Source organism: Bubalus bubalis, chromosome 13 (genome assembly GCF_019923935.1).
Source record: "Bubalus bubalis isolate 160015118507 breed Murrah chromosome 13, NDDB_SH_1, whole genome shotgun sequence".
NCBI lineage: Eukaryota > Metazoa > Chordata > Mammalia > Artiodactyla > Bovidae > Bubalus > Bubalus bubalis.
This window is the reverse complement of record NC_059169.1, coordinates 64,346,440-64,364,180: the sequence shown is the minus strand read 5'-3', so window position 1 is coordinate 64,364,180 and position 17,741 is coordinate 64,346,440. Positions and strand designations below refer to the sequence as shown.

Here is a 17,741-nt window from a genome sequence, read left to right as displayed (position 1 = left end):
AGTGCTGGTCCCCACGATCCTTCGTGCAAGTGTCCAAAATCACTTCCAATACATGAATTTTATTTTTAATAAATTATGCTCTTCTGACTAAGTTCAGCTGTCAGCTGGGGCGGAAAGGTTAGTTGGGCCTCAGCTTGTAAAACTAGAACATGATTTTCCTTTGTAAAGTCAGGATGACTGGTCATGAGACAGTTGCAATGTTGTTTTCACAATGAAAAAGGGGCAGAGAGTTTGTTGAGAACAAGTGGCGGCTTGCAGGTTCACACTGATGGTTACAGCAGTCCCTCCCCAGATGGGGATCAGGGGCAGAAGCAAGTGTTTATTGAGCCCTTTCTGTGGCCCAGGCAGTTTAGGAGATACACCTTTGAGGAGAGGGACTTAGCTGTACTAGTCTCTAGACCCTCCATGTCAGCCATCTGGCTGGTTAGATGGATGGATGCACAGGTACCTGTATGGGTACCTGGGGGAAGGAGGAGGCTGAACATGGGTGATGATCCTGAGAAAGGAAAGCAGAAGACATGGTCAGGCACTTAGGGACCCACCTGAAGTCAAAAGAGAAGGAAGAGTGGAAGTAGATGCTTAGTCATCCGTCGGTGTAGCTTTTACAGAGAGTGTATCGCTACTCTGTTTACACTGATTTCCTGCCCCTCAGCCATGCTTTTCTAATAGATGAGTTGGATGGTCTCCCAGCATAGCAGACATGGCAGTAATGGGGAGTGTTTGCAAACAAACTGTTGTCTGTTCAATGGAGAACAATCAAATGTTGAACAACTCAAAAATCATTCCGTTATTTATTAACTTTATTTATTTGGCAGAGTTTGTCTTATTTTCTAAGACTCCTTTTTTTGATGTGGACCATTTTTTAAAGTCTTTATTGATTTGTTACAATATTGATTCTCTTTTATGTTTTGGGATTTTTTTGGGCCCTGAGGCATGTGGGATCATATATCCCAGCCCAGAGATTGAACCCACACCTCCTGCATTGGAAAGCAAAGTCTTAACCACTGGACTGCCGGGGAAGTCCCATGATAGGCATTGTCTTAAATGCTGAGAAAACTATGTAAGGCATTGTCTTTTTTTATGTTCTATATATAGGCGTTTAGAATCTGCTGGGAGGGACAGGTTGGCTGGAACTGCAGTGGAGTTTAGTGAGTGCTATGCAGGGGGAGAATATGAAGTTCTCAGAAGCATCGCCCACAGCATTCTGGGAATTCACAAGAGGCTATGGAGGTAGTGATGTCTGTGGGTGTGTGCTAAGTTGCTTTAGTCATGTCAGACTCTGTGCAACCCTATGGACTTCAGCCTGCCAGTCTATGCTCTCCTTTAAAACTGGTAGTGACATGACCTATCTCTTGCGCTTATCATGACGATTAAATGATAAAATATGTGAAAGCTTTTAGAACAGTGCCTGGCACAATTCTGAAAGAGATGGGAAACCAGACCACCTGACCTGCCTCTTGAGAAACCTGTATGCAGGTCCGGAAGCAACAGTTAGAACTGGACATGGAACAACAGACTGGTTCCAAATAGGAAAAGAAGTACGTCAAGGCTGTATATTGTCATCCTGCTTATTTAACTTATATGCAGAATACATCATGAGAAATGCTGGGCTGGAAGAAGCACAAGCTGGAATCAAGATTGCCGGGAGAAATATCAGTAATCTCAGATATGCAGATGACACCACCCTTCTGGCAGAAAGTGAAGAGGAACTAAAGAGCCTCTTGATGAAAGTGAAAGAGGAGAGTGAAAAAGTTGGCTTAAAGCTCAACATTCAGAAAACGAAGATCATGGCATCTGGTCCCATCACTTCATGGGAAATAGATGGGGAAACAGTGGAGACAGTGTCAGACTTTATTTTTTGGGCTCTAAAATCACTGCAAATGGTGATTGCAGCCATGAAATTAAAAGACGCTTACTCCTTGGAAGAAAAGTTATGACCAACCTAGATAACATATTGAAAAGCAGAGATATTACTTTGCCAACAAAGGTCTGTCTAGTCAAGGCTATGGTTTTTCCAGTGGTCATGTATGGATGTGAGAGTTGGACTGTGAAGAAAGCTGAGTGCTGAAGAATTGATGCTTTTGAACTGTGGTGTTGGAGAAGACTCTTGAGAGTCCCTTGGACTGCAAGGAGATCCAACCAGTCCATTCTGAAGGAGATCAGCCCTGGGATTTCTTTGGAAGGAATGATGCTAAAGCTGAAACTCCAGTACTTTGGCCACCTCATGTGAGGAGTTGACTCATTGGAAAAGACTCTGATGCTGGGAGGGACTGGGGGCAGGAGGAGAAGGGTACGACAGAGGATGAGATGGCTGGATGGCATCAGTGACTCGATGGATGTGAGTCCGAGTGAACTCCGGGAGTTGGTGATGGACAGGGAGGCCTGGCGTGCTGCGATTCATGGGGTCATGGACATGACTGAGCGACTGATCTGAACTGAATTCATCATATGATTGTCATCACCACAATTACAACAATTATTAAGCTAAGATTTTAAGGGCCTGTAAGCATAAACTAAGCCAAGCCATGGAGATTTGGGGACTGGTTCGGGAGATGAGTTTTCAGGCAAAGAGAACCTCATTAGTGAAGGAACAAAGGAAAGAACGGTGTAACACACCTGGAGAAGTGAAGGCGATTCTGTGTGGCTGTGAAGAGAGTTCAGGCGTGGGATCGAGGAAGAATGGAGCAGGGAGAGACAGGCAAGGGCCATTTGACATTGCCCTGTTGGCACTCTGACTACTCCTCATTGTTGTCATGGTATTGACGTCATCAGATTTGCATTTTAGGGTGACCATTCTGGTTTTGGTGAGTTAAAGCCAGAATGAATCAAAGCGGGACTAAAACCAACTTGGCAGGGGAAGGACTGGCCATTTCAGTAATTCAGACGAGATGGCCTGAAATAAGTCACTGGCAATGGGAATGAAAAGAAGAGGCAAATTTGGTTGATATTAAGAAGGAAGAATTAGTAAGAGGTGGTAGATGATCTGATATAGAGGTTGTGAAGGAGGGCAAAGTAGTAAGGATAACACCCAGGTCTTGGGCTTTGGTTGCTGGACACATCACACTGAGCTCACTGGGGGTACACAGGGAAATGAGCATTTGGAGGGATGGCGTTGGCTGATGACAGTTTCATCTGGTAATGTGCTACATCGTGTGTGTATATGGTATCCTAATGGAGGTGGCCAAAAAACACTCAGATCTGCGCACACAGAGAGGCAGGGATTGGAGTGAGAGATGGTTTAGGGTGTCTTCATCCTGAGGTGGGTAAATGTGGCCAGGGGTGGGGATTCAGTCATTAAATGGTGGCCTGGGTGACGCACGAGGGCCTTCTAACCCTGCAATTCTATTACAGTTCATCATGAGAAGTCACTAGGTCAGGCCCCAAGTGTCACATGACACTGCAAGTTACCAGAGTTTTGAGACATGGGTAGAACTCTCTAAGGCAGAGGGTACAACTTGCTTGTGGTGGCTGTGTTTACTGTTTTATTTATTTATTTTTTCTTCTAGTTTTATGGAGATGTAATTGACATACAACACTATAAGTTTAAGGTGTACAGCATGCTGCTGCTGCTGCTGCTAAGTCACTTCAGTTGTGTCTGACTCTATGTGACCCCATAGACGGCAGCCCACCAGGCTCCCCTGTCCCTGGGATTCTCCAGGCAAGAACACTGGAGTGGGTTGCCATTTCCTTCTCCAGTGCATGAAAGTGAAAAGTGAAAGTGAAGTCACTCAGTCGTATCCGATCCTCAGCATAATGACTTACATATATCATGAAATGATTAGGACAGTAAGTTTAGGGAACATCCATCTTCTCGTATAGATACAAAGTCAAAAAAAAATTTTCCTTGCAATAATGACTCTTAGAATTTGCTCTCTTAACAACTTTGATATATAACATACATCAGGGTTATTTATATTAATCATGCTGTGCATTATATCCCTAGTGCTTATTTATCTTATAGGTTTGTACCTTTTGAAACCACCTTCATCCAATTCCCCCTCTCCCCAACCCCAGTGAGAAATTAAATTTCTCTGAATTTCTGGCTTCTGAAAAATTCAAAACATAGGCAATACTGGATCTATTTCTGCTTTGGCAAAATAGCAGCACATTGCTCAGGTAAGTAGTACCTGGCCCTTTATATTGGGCATCAGGTTCCTTCCAGTCACATCTCACTCAGCTTGCTTCCTTCATTGAAATGACTTTCCCAGTCCCCATAGGTATTCCAGTTTGTCCCCCACACTTGGGGGATGGAGAGTGGCAGCACATTAAAATATACATTCCCAGGCAGCATACCCCACAGTCAGATTGGCAAGCTTGGTCATGGCAGTACCAAGGAATTCACATTATAACAACACTGCCCAAGATGTAGCTGGCATCTGATTATCCTCCTTAAAAACACCCAGTGCACATAAACGGATGCAGATACCCCGAGGAGACATGAAACAGAATGTAAAAAGTGAAAGTGTTAGTTGTTCAGTCATGTCCAACTCTGCGACCCCATGGACAAGACTCCTCTGTCCATGGGATTCTCCAGACAAGAATACTGGAGTGGGTTGCCATGCCTTTCTCCAGGGGATCTTCCCAACCCCGAGATCGAACCCTCGGTCTCCTGACTACAGGCAGATTCTTTACCAACTGAGCTACGAGGAAAGCCCACTCTTAGATTTATAACGTGCTAGTGAAGTGTCTTGAGAGCAGAGGTCAAGGAACGAAGCAGGAGGAACACAGCCTCCCAAATTTCTGCAGCTCATGGGAGAGGATCATTACTGCCCCACTGGGTGATGGAAAAAGGTTTGCTAAGGAGATGAATTTCAGAAACTGCTTTGGTAAGTTAAAACGATGATCAGGTCAGAGCATAGCTGTGGGGCAATTCAAAGGCTCCGGGAGAGGACCCAGGGATGTTTCAGTAGAGATAATTAAGAAGAGTGAAAACCACGAAAGTGAAGCCTGCTTGGCTTACTTGTGCTTATCTCGATTGCGTAAAAATTTGTGTGAAGGGAGGTGCTTTCCCAAGTTTATTAAATGTTTATGTTTGTAAAAGTACAGGGATTGTTAAAAGCAGAAAGCCCCTTTTGCAATATAACTAACACCAGGAAACTTGTCATATCTCTGGATACTTATCATCACAAAATCCCTGAGACCAAACCTGAGCCTTTACAATTTTCTATCCCTGTTGTTTTCCCCTTTGCCTAGCTCCCTATTACATGGAATGAGGAAACAGGAAGCCCTTGGTTAATCAGGTATCAAGAGCTGCTTTCATTGCTATGGAAACGTGACACCCCTATACAAGACAGAGAAACCTCTTATCTCTATTTTTCAAGGGGGATTTTTAACATCCCAGAATAATATCCTTTCTGAAAACAAAAAACAGAAAGATACACACACACATACACAAAACTGCATTACATAGTATGTTGTATGCTGCTAAATTTTACTCATCAAACTCAAGAAAAAAGCATTCTTCATTTTTGCTCAAAGCAAACATTTGTTTGAAGAGGTCAGATTGTAAACTAGGTGGGCTTGAGTACTGCAGTGAAATAGACTTCTAATGTGCACAGATACACTGGTTCTGAAAAGGTATCTGCTAAACCATCTATCCCAAGAAGTCTGCAGACAGAAATTCCTTTCCACTTCTCTCTTCCCCAGATAGGCTATGTGTGGGTGTTGGCAGTAGTGTGTTTTCTGAAACACTGAATTCCCCCTCTTGTATCCTGTCTCAAGCTATTTTCTTGTGTTCTTCAAAATAATAACCAAAGTTTTAAAAATTCTGTGACTTAGGACTTATGAGACTCCATACCCTTTTTAAATCTCCAATAACAGGTCTCAACTTGGCAAACACCATGAAAACTCCTTGCAGGTTATTTTCTCCATAAACCTAAAGTTAATCTCAGTGTTGAGCTGAAAACTATGGGAAAGTGGGAAATCTCTCCCACAGCCATGTATATATTAGGACAGGTTCACAGAAACAATAATAAACTCATCCCCCCCCCCCCCCCATTGGTTTGGACTAATACTAGTTATCTCATGTTCTGGTATTCTAACATTCCCAAATCTGTTGTTTCTAAAGCATTAAGAGTGGGAAAATCCATAGGAGTTTCCCTGTGGGATTACTTGTTTTAATACTTAAAGATTTTATTTACTATAATAAAAAAAAAAAAGGCAGCCAGCGTGGTTGAAGCATTGATTTTTGTCACCTTACTGGAGCACTGTGACTGAACTACCCTTCATGACATTTAACTAGTGAAATAATGATTTAAGTTGCTAGGAATTCCCTGGCGGTCCAATAGTTGGGATTCCATGCTTCTAGTGTGGGGGGCTTGGGTTCTGTTCCTGATCAGGGAACTGGGATCCCACACGCCGCGTGGTATGGCCAAAAAGAAAAAAATGCTAAAGGATTTCAGTGTGAAAAGAAGTTAAACTCTTATTGGGTTAGTGAGTCAGGACCTGGACAAAAATGCCTCGAAGCCATTGATAAAAGTTACGAGAAAGAGTGAGATACCAGTTTTTTTCTTTAGGAAAAAAAAATCAATTTTTGAAAAGTTTAATTATGAAAATATCCTCTTGGCATTGTTGTTCTTACTGTTTAGTCACTAAGTCGTGTCTGACTCTTTTGTGACCCCATGGACTGTAGCCTACCAGGCTCCTCTGTCCATGGGATTTTTCAGGCAAGAATACTGGAGTGGGTTGCCATTTCTTTATCCAGGGGATCTACCTGACCCAGGGATCAGACCTAGGTCTCCTGCATTGGCAGGCGGATTCTTTACTGCTGAACCACCTGGGAAGGTCCGTCTTGGCATAAAAAGACTTTTTAAAGGGTTAATCCTAATCTTAGGCAACCAATAAACCACTGCAGAATTTACTTTGAGCTCCACATACTCCCCAGCTTTCTTGAAACGGGTGAGAAGTGTTGTATGCGGAGAAGGGAATTCCTTTCTTGACCACCCATGCCCTCACGCTGTGAAGCAAGAGCTGAGTTTCAACATAAATATTATTGCTGGCCAGGTCCTTTTAAAAACCTCCCCACAGAATCTAACTGGCAGAGATTGTGTTTATTCTTAGCCTCAGCTATCAATTCTCCCTAAAATGGAAAACCTACAACAAAAGGGGCAGTAAAAACTCAGCTCTCAGGGGCGGGATCCTGTCAGATCCAGAAGCCGGTCCAGGGAGATCACGTGAAGGGATCTGCCCTTGGCCCTGGTCCAGTGAGGCTGGGAAAAGGCTCCCACTTCTCCAGCCCAGCAGCCGGTGATGTAAATTAACTCTCCCAGGACCCACCTCCTCCAGCCTGGTTTCTGGGAGGGGAATGTGAGGATGCTTGTGGAAATGATTTGCTTATCAGAGGCCCAAAGTAGTTTGCAAAAAGAAGGTGCCTGACTGCCTTAGAGAAAGAGAGTGAAAAATGTTAAGTCTCCACTACTAGGATTGGCTTTGTGTCATTTGGGTATTTCGTTCAAATGCTAATCAAAGTTCAGAAACACTAATCAGATCCCATTCGCCAGGCCAAGCCAGGCTTCCAGCTGAAAATTGTTTTTCATTGTCTACACACGGACATTCTGCTCCCAAACAAAGGCACAACTGAACGCTGGTGATTGCGATCCTCCCCTGGCCAGGCTCCCGAAACACGGCCCTACCGCTGCCATCTTCCTGGTCCTTATGGCCTCCTCCTCCACGCCTGATGCCCTGGCTTGCTCGTTGGCTCTGGGCACTGGGCACCTACACATGGGCCCATCGGCCACCCAGAGAGAGAGCTTGGCGTCCTGGGAAGAGCACGCGGTTAGATGTGCAAGCCGTGTGATCCTAGCGCAGTTCCGCCTCTTCTTAGCTGCGTGCATTTACATAAATTACTGGACATGGAACAACAGACTGGTTCCAAATAGGAAAAGGAGTACGTCAAGGCTGTATATTGTCACCCTGCTTACTTAACTTCTATGCAGAGTACATCATGAGAACGCTGGGCTGGAAGAAGCACAAGCTGGAATCAAGATTGCTGGGAGAAATATCAATAACCTCAGATATGCAGATGACACCACCCTTCTGGCAGAAAGTGAAGAGGAACTAAAGAGCCTCTTGATGAAAGTGAAAGAGGAGAGTGAAAAAGTTGGCTTAAAGCTCAACATTCAGAAAACGAAGATCATGGCATCTGGTCCCATCACTTCATGGGAAATAGATGGGGAAACAGGGGAAACAGTGTCAGACTTTATTTTTTGGGCTCCAAAACCACTGCAGATGGTGATTGCAGCCATGAAATTAAAAGACGCTTACTCCTTGGAAGAAAAGTTATGACCAACCTAGATAGCATATTGAAAAGCAGAGACATTACTTTGCCAACAAAGGTCCGTCTAGTCAAGGCTATGGTTTTTCCAGTGGTCATATATGGATGTGAGAGTTGGACTGTGAAGAAAGCTGAGTGCCGAAGAACTGATGCTTTTGAACTGTGGTGTTGGAGAAGACTCTTGCGAGTCCCTTGGACTGCAAGGAGTTCCAACCTCATGCATTCTAAAGGAGATCAGCCCTGGGTGTTCTTTGGAGGGAATGATGCTAAAGCTGAAACTCCAGTACTTTGGTCACCTCATGCAAAGAGTTGACTCATTGGAAAAGACTCTGATGTTGGGAGGGATTGGGGGCAGGAGGAAAAGGGGACAACAGAGGATGAGATGGCTGGATGGCATCAGTGACTCGATGGACGTGAGTTTGAGTGAACTCTGGGAGTTGGTGATGGACAGGGAGGCCTGGCGTGCTGCAATTCATGGGGTCGCAAAGAGTCAGACACGACTGAGCGACTGAACTGAACTGACCTCTTTGGTAAAATAGAGGTAGCGGTAATCCTTGGGAGGATGGAAGATAATTTTTATCAGGTTCCTGGCCCATAGGAGAGCTCGGTCGCCCCTGCCTGCAGCCTCCACCCACCAGGACGGCGTGCCCAGAAGGAGGAGGATCAGCTTTCTCCACGTGTTGCAGAGCATCCTTCCCACCTGTGCGGGACCCTAAACACGGAGGATGCTGGGCTTCCTCTGAGCTGTGGGGCTCCTTTAGCCCCTGACCTGTGACATATGAGGTCCTGACTCTCCTCTAGGGCAGGATCTTTCCCCCGCCAGCCTCAGGTGGAGCAATATAGAAGCAGGAAGGGAATAAAAGTTCATGTGGTTTCTCCTTAGACTGCTGAGCCCGAACCAGCATTGGGGATTTCCAGACCCCAAATGCCCTTCCGTCACCCCAACCACAGGGGCTGGCCTGCGTGAGAAGCAGTAATAGATCTGAATTGGCACCAAGGCTTCTGGGCTTTACTCAGGGCTCCTGAGAAATCATTTTCCTCATCCTACAGAGGAGAGGTTGCCTGACCTCTGGGATCTAATGCCTGATGATCTGAGGTGGCGCTGATGTAATAACAGTAGAAATAAAGTGCAGTAAATGGAATGCCGTTGAATCATCCCAAACCATCCCCAGGTCCCCCCTTCCAAAACCAGTCCCTGGTGCCAAAAAGGTTGGGGACCACTGCTCTAGAGCTAATACCTAACTTGCAAGTTTGTTCTGAGGATTTGAGAAGAGGCATGGGACCTGTCTACCTAAGGATAGCACCTTTCCGGTGGTCAGAGCTCAGCAAATAAAATGTCTGTTTCATCAGCCTTGCGTGTTCCAGTCCACAGGCTGTGCTGTGTCCCATATTTGCTGAAGGCTTGCATCTCCCCTGGTTATCTCCCCCCTTAACTTTCACTTCCCTGCCTCTTCCACAGACACCACCAACAAACATTCATCAACGGTTTCTTTTGAAATAATATGTTAATTTGTGATAAAGTAATTTGGGTTTATAAAATGTAAACCAAAACTGTATAAAACAGTAAAAAATCTCTCTCCCTTCTTTTGAAATCCTACTCTTTGGAGGTAATCACCCTTGACAAATCAGTGAGTTTTCTTCCAGACTTACAGAAAAACGTGAGCGAAATACATAAAATAAAATGCCATGTCAGTTGGCTGTGATACCTGAAGGAAGGGAGGAAGCTGGGGCAGGGTAGAGCTGGGATGCTATTTCAGACAGGGAGGACACGGGAGACTCTCTGAGAAGTTGGCATCACTTGGGAGATGAGCAAGCCATTCTATGATCTGAGATGAGAGCATTTAAGGTAGAAGGCACCAGGACCACTAAGGCTCCAGGTGGGAACAGGCTTGTTGGGTGTGAAGAGCAACAAAGGAGGCCCATGAGGCTGGCGTGGAGCGAAGGAGGGGTGGGTGGAGAGCAACACGGTGTCCATCCTCAAAGTCCACTGTTAGGACTTCAGTTTCTTCCCAAAGGAAGGGAGAGCAGAGGAGGTATGGAACCCAATGTGCATTATTAAAGGACCAATCTGAGCACTGGGCAGAGCAGACCGGGAACAAAACCCAGAGAAGATCAGTGATATACTCTTTCGGCAACTGAGGTTGGTGCTTTAATCTTGGGTGGTGAAAAGTAGTTAATGAAAATCTTGCTTTGGGAGGTCTGGTGAGCATAGAAGCCGGATTGGGGTGGTGGTTGGTGGTTTTAGTCGCTCAGTTGTATCCAACATTTTGCAACCCTGTGGACTGTAGCCCGTGAAGCTCCTCTGTCCATGGGATTCTCCAGGTAAGAATACTGGAGTGGGTTGTCATTTCCTTCTCCAGGGGATCTTCCCTCAGTCAGTTCAGTCACTCAGTTGTGTGCAACTCCTTGTGACCCCATGGACTGCAGCACACCAGGCCTCCCTGTCCATCTTCAGTTCCTGGAGCTTACTCAAACTCATGTCCATCACATCAGTGATGCCATCCAACCATCTCATCCTCTTTCGTCCCCTTCTCCCACCTTCAGTCTTTCCCAGCATCAGGGTCTTTTCCAATGAATCGGTTCTTCACATCAGGTTTCCAAAGTATTGGAGTTTCAGCTTCAGCATCAGTTCTTCCAATGAATATTCAGGACTGATCTCCTTTAGGATGGACTAGTTGGATCTCCTTGCTGTCCAAGGGACTCTCAAGAGTCTTCTCCAACACCACAGTTCAAAAGCATCAATTCAAGGATTTGAAAGATGGCGGACGGTGTGGACCAGCAACAAACTACCGACACTGTGGAAGAGCCCCTGGATCTCATCAGGCTCAGCCTGGATGAGTGAATCCACATGAAATGAGAAACGACAGAGAGCTTTGAGGCAGGTTACATGCTTATGATCAACATTTAAATATGATATCGGGAGATGTGGAAGAAACTGAAAACTATAGAAATTGATGAAACATATGAAGAGAGATATAAATCAACAAAATGGAATATTCTGATGCTCTTTGTATGGGGAGACGGTGTTGTGCTAGTTGCCCCGCTGTTGAGAGTTAACTGATAAAAGAATTTATCACATGTGGAAAATGAGCCATACTGTGTGATTGCCTCTTTGAATATGAAAGATACTCAAGAGAGATCGACGTACATCTTGATACTAAGAAAAAACTAAGAATTCTTCCACTCCTGAAATAAGTTGATTTGTAGATAACTCACAGATTCTTCAGCTAAACAGCATTTTTATTTTTCTCCAACCCCTCCAATAAATGTGATCACCAGGATACAGAGCTTTTTCAGGAGTTGATTTGCTCCACTGTTTTTTGGACAATTTCTGGGTTTCTTCCTTTAAATTACACTTGTCATTTCCTTTTTTTTTTTTTAAGCATCAATTCTTCAGCACTCAGCTTTCTTTATAGTCCAACTCTCACATCCATACATGACTACTGGAAAAAACCATAGCTTTGACTAGACAGACCTTTTTGGTAAAGTAATGTCTCTGCTTTTTAATATGCTGTCTAGATTGGTCATAGCTTTTCTTCCAAGGAGCAAGCATATTTTAATTTCATGGCTGCAGTCACCATCTGCAGATCTTCCCTACCCAGGGACTGAACCAGGGTCTCCTGCATTGCAGACAGATTCTTTACTGCTGAGCCACCAGGGAAGCCCCCGGATTGGAGGGTTCCATGAGAAAACAGGGGAAGATGGAGAGAAGGCAAGAGCAGACAGCTCTCCAAAGTGGGTGTTGAGGCCTGCAGTGGTTGCCGGGGGCATGTGGAGTTAGAATAGGGTTTTTTAAGGCAGGAGAATTTTTTAAATTTATTTTTAATTGGAAGATAATTGCTTTAAAGTGTTGTGTTTCTGCTGCACAACATGTATACATATACCCCCCCTCCCTCTTGAGCCTCCCTTCCCACCCACCCCCCTAAACAGGAGAAATTTTTGCATGACCATATGCTGATAGAAATGATCCTATAAAGGATGAAAGATTTATACTACAAAGAAATGAAGGGTAATTGTTAGAGCAAATGTTCTGGAGTGGCCAGAGGGTGGTTCAGCTTGAGAGCAGCGCAGCCAGTGGAAGGTGATAGAGGGGAGGCCGCCCACCGTGCTGTGGTGCAGGAGTGATTACAGATGTGATGGTGGGAGTCACGGAAGGTTGAGAGGAGAGGAGGGAGTTTGAGATGATTTTCCAGGAGAGCAGGAGAGGGAATAAACCCTGCAGGGTGGGGTTGCTGTGCACACAAAGGTTCACTTGGGGAACACAGTCGCGAATATAAAGTAAGACCAGTCAGCATGTGTTTGTGTGGTGTTCTCCAAGCGGATCCAGCTACCTGCTGGCCATTTGAGTTGGCAGAGATATAACTGGAGAGTTGCACTGAGCAACAGAGAAGGTGGGGGCTGCAGAGTGGAGGGAATATGCCAGAATCACTCAGACAAAGAACCAGAGAATTTTGGCCAGGAAGGAGGACAGCAAGTATACCTTAACGGGACCCATGGATCGAGGTCTTGGTCCTGTCTGGTTAAAAAATCATTGGAAGCAGGCACCAGATAGAGCAGCGAGGCTAAGGATAAGGTGGGAGTGAGAGCAGGTGTAGAGGTGAGAGAGGGGCTACTCAGGGTTCTGGGTGGGGAAGGGGTGCTGTTATTAGTGTAACAAGAGTGCTTTCTCGTTTGTGGGAAAGTCAAGTGCGATTATGAAAGGTTATTGAGAGAACACACACACCAATAACTGCAAGACCTCAGTTCTCCAGCCCTGTCAGCAATTGAGAATCCCATTCATGTGAACCTTCCAGAAAGCAAATACGTAAAGCATATGTTTTATTTTAATAATTCTGATAGGATTCTTTCTAATGGCCAGTTAACTGAGTAGCTTCAGTCATGTTGCTGAAGGATATTATATTCAATACTTGAATAGAATATGGGCAGGGAGCGAGAGACAGGGTGAGATAGAGAATGTGCAAGCACATAAAGGAATAATTTACCATCAGCCAATATTCTCAAAAACCAGCTATTTCCAGGGAGTTAATAAAGTTTTCACAAGGTAAAAAATGTTATTTTAATAAATGTAGGAAGAGGACTCAATTATTCACTGACCTTGTTTACTTCCACTCAATAGCAATAAGCAGAAACTAATGTCTGAAAGACCCAGAAACACAGTAAGAGACTCAAATTAATGTAACCCCAGATTTAGAGCTCAGAGCCGAGGAGTCAATGCCAAGTCGTGTATGCGCCAAGAAGGAGGGAGGGAAGTCCTTAGGTTGATAGCCTGTGACTGGATCCAGATGAGCCCCCTCTAGCACTGAGTGATGAGTGCTCTCAAAATCTGGGAGGATAAAGTTGGCATTTCAAGTATGTTAAGGGAAGGCAGATTATCCCAGAAACAATGATGGGACCACTGCTAGCTCTTTGGGAGGAAAAAAACAGCAGTAAAGCTTTATTCCTACTTCACTCAACAAAAGTAATTCCTAATAAAGATTTAGGAATTTAAAAACTCAAGCCAAAAGTCATTAAAGAAAACAGATGAATGTTTTTGTAAACTTGAAGTGATGACTTCTTCGTTTTTTTAACTTATTTTTAATTGGATGATAATTGCTTTACAATGTTGATTGGTTTCTGCTGTAGTGAGGACTTATTTTAAAGAATGGCAATGAGGTCCAGACCCATGTGATTAAACACACACACATACACTGTGTAATTTTTCATGTTTCTTGAACACTGTAAATTTTCAATTATTATGACTGACAAGTGGCAGGTTTCCCTAACATTAAAAAAAAAAACAAACCTCTTTAAATCAATAAGGAAAAGACAAGTAGAGAGAAATGGGCAAAAGTCATGTACAGCATTTCATAAAGATGAAACAATGAGACATAAAGGAGGTGAATATATGAACAAATGTTTTCACTAGTCATTGATAACCGTGAGCTATTTCTCACCTACAAGATTTAGCAGATTATAAACGTTAACACAGTGTTGTCAAGAGGGTGGGAGAAAACTGTCCTAGGTGTGGACAGGAGCTTGAATTTGCATCACTTCTTTGGCAATGTCCATCAAAATTTCAAATGTACATACTTTTAATCCCACAGTTCTGTATCTAGGAGTGCATTGTAAGTTCAAGACTTTCTCCTCCTCCAGAGGGGCCATACAGGACATGAGAAGGGCACGAAAATACAATTTTCTTCCTCCTATTACAACACAGAATTGCCCCTTCTCTATAAATTTAAACCAACTCCTAAAGAGAGGTAATAATCTCTCCCACTTTTCCATGTCATTTAATACAGTCACCACCAGAAGTCTAAGCTTCCCATGTTCCTTTCCCACCGTTCTGACATCCGCTATGGGGACCCTGGCACTCCGTTACCCTGAACCCAGGCTCTTAATAGAATTCAGTCATTGTCTGATCCTTTGTACTCTACTGTGCTACTTTCTAGACCCATCTTCTACTCCAGTCCTGGGTCTCATCCCCTCTCGATGAGGATGAGATGCTAAGTCCCTTTAGCAAATACCCTTTTCCCTCTTGAACACTGGGTAGTCCTTCAGACAGGGTAGATCCCATAGCACAGTGAACATCTCTCTCATTTTAACAAACCAACTCAAAAAATCTTTTGACTTGACCTCACGTTCTTTCAGTTAGTGCTCCATTTCTCTATCATTGTTAGAGTAAAGCTTCTTGAAAGAACTGTTTCATGCTTTCCATCTTTACTTCCTCACCTCCTATTCTGTCTCTGGCAAGTGTCTTTTTTTTTTTTTTTTTGGCCACGCCATCTTAGTTCCCAGACCAGGGATCAAACCTTCGCCCTCTGCAGTGTAAGTGCAGAGTCTTACTGGACCGCCAGAGAAGTCCCTCTCTGGCATGTATTTTTACTGAAGTATAGTTAACCTACTGGGAGGTGCACCATAGGAAGTATACAGCTCAATGAATTACCATAAAGTGAACACACTACGTACAAACCCCCTGAGCAAGAAATAGAATACTGTGCACGTGTCAGAAATCTTGTTCCTTTTTCTTCTCACTACCATTCCCTCCTCCTCCAAAATAACTACTATTATTATTTTGAACACATCGTTTTGGCTGTTTTTGAAAAAGTGTTTTGGAGTAATACCGTGTATTTCTGTGCCATGTTTTCTTTTGACCAACATTGTATCTGTGAGATTCACTCAAGCTGTGGAGCGGAGGTTAGTTAGATCACATAAGGGCCTAAGAAATCCAGCTAAGAATAAAAAAAAAAAATTTTTTTTTTCAAAGGGAAAAGAACCCCTTGGAAGGTTTTAATAGAGGAGTGACGTGTCATGATGTTTGCACTAGAAGCTTCACTTGGCTGCTACCCTAAGAACAGACTGTGGGCTGGACGGTGAAAGTGAAACCAGAGACACTGGTTAGGAAGCTGTTGCAACAACCCAATCACACTATTAAATTCTTCAGCTTTAAAAATAAAAGGCATTTTAGGTCAGTCCCTCAGAGGAGCTAAATCAAAGCAGTAATAAACGGAGCTCAGTGCTGGACCTGTGATAATGAGGCCAGCTATCACAATTTAGGCCCAGAAAATAATTAACACCTTCACAACAAAAATAGCCACTGGAAGCAACTGTAATTTTCAAAATTAAAATAGGATAATTTATGGCTGACAATAAATAAAAGCATTGATATTTTGAAACTGTGGATCTTATAAGTAAATACTTCATCAAACGTAGAAATCAAACTCAAGGCTAGAAAAATCAATCTAATTTCAACTCCAGGGGGGAAGGATGGTATAGTAATGACTCATCAAAAGCTGATTGATAGGCAGTATTAAAGCTATGGATTGCCTAAATATACATAATTGGAGATATAGTAACACCCTATCCAGCTGTAAGGTTTTGCATGTGATTTACATTTATTCTTGCTATTCTCAGCACTTATGGTATCAGAAAGATTTGTCTTCTAGGTAACATGTTTTCAGATGACTCGGTTGAAATCGGATTACCTGCGGTTGGATTCTCAGCTATAACTCACATTTTTTCTTGGTTCTGATAATCCTCATCTTTTGAAATGGAAGCTTTAACATTTTTACTTAGATTGAAATATTTGGTTCTGTGTTGGTTTTCACAGCACTCTGGGCAGAAAATGGGACTGGTCTTTGTCAGTTTCAAATCTAGGAACATGACAGACCCCTATCTTAAACTGTATACAAAAATGTACTCAAAATGCATTAAAGACTTGAACATAAGACCTGACACTGTAACACCCTGGAAGATACATACGGATGAGCAACTTAATATTGGTTTTTGCTATGAGCTTTTGGATTTGACAACAAAAGCTACAATAAACAAATGGGATTACATCAAACTAAAAAGCTTCTGCACAGAGAGAACCATCAATTAACTGAAAAGGCAACCTATGGAATGGGAGAAAATATTCACAAACCATATCTGATAATGGGTAATGTCCAAAATATACAAGGAACTCAAAGCTCAATAGCAAATAAACAAATACCCCAATTAAAAGATGGTCAAAATATCCCAAGGAAGATATACACAAATGGTCAGGTACATGAAAAAAGGTTCCAGATCACCAATCATCAGGGAAATGCAGGTCAAAACCACAGTAAGATATATACTTACACCGGTGAGGATACCCATTATCAAAAAGACGAGATAACAAATGCTGGCAAAGATGTGGAGAAAACGGAATCCATGTAAACTGTTGGTGGGAATGGAAACTGGTGCAGTCACTATGGAAAGCAGCATGGTGCTTCCTCAAAAACTTAAACCTTGGACCACCATGTGATCCAGCAACCCCGCTTCTAGGTATATGTCCAAAGGAAATTCATTCGTTGTCTGAAGGAGGTATCTGTATTCCCATATTCCTTTCAGAATCATTTACAACAGCCAAGGTGCAGAAACAGCCTAAGTGTCTAAGTGTCAACAGTGAACAGATACAGAAAATATGAAATATTTTATTGTTGTTCAGTCACTAAGTCGTGTCCAACTCTGCGACCCCATAGACTGTTAGCCCCCCAGACTCCTCTGTCCATAGCGTTTTCCAGGCAAGAATACTGGAGTGGGTTGCCATTTCCTTCTCCAGGGGATCTTCCCAGGAGAAGATCATCCCAGGGATCAAACTGGCATCTCCTGCATTGGCAGGTGAATTCTTTATCACTGAACCATCAGGGAAGCCCTATGTATATCACCATATTGTATAACTGAAATTTGCTAAGAGAGAACTTAAAACTTCTCTCTAAAACAAAGGTAAATATGTTAAAATAAAATCTAGGAGCATGGCAGATAATACCAGACCATTTCTCTGTCCACTGCAGATAATCTGTCTGGAGTCGTAGCACCAAGATTTATTTCTGTGAGGTAGCCTGGGTGCCTGCCTCATATATCAACATTAAAGATTAGAATTGTACCAAACGCAGTTTTCTCGCTCATCTACCTATTAAAGACTTATTTCTAATGCATAAATCTGGGCATTTTACTTTCAGGTTCTACC

At 43.3% G+C, this 17,741-nt stretch overlaps 1 pseudogene; it reads left to right on the top strand.

Annotated features, from left to right (window-relative positions):
* The first annotated feature begins 11,030 nt into the window (after positions 1–11,030).
* LOC102412366 lies at positions 11,031–11,478 on the top strand (annotated as a pseudogene).
* The last annotated feature ends 6,263 nt before the right edge of the window (positions 11,479–17,741 follow it).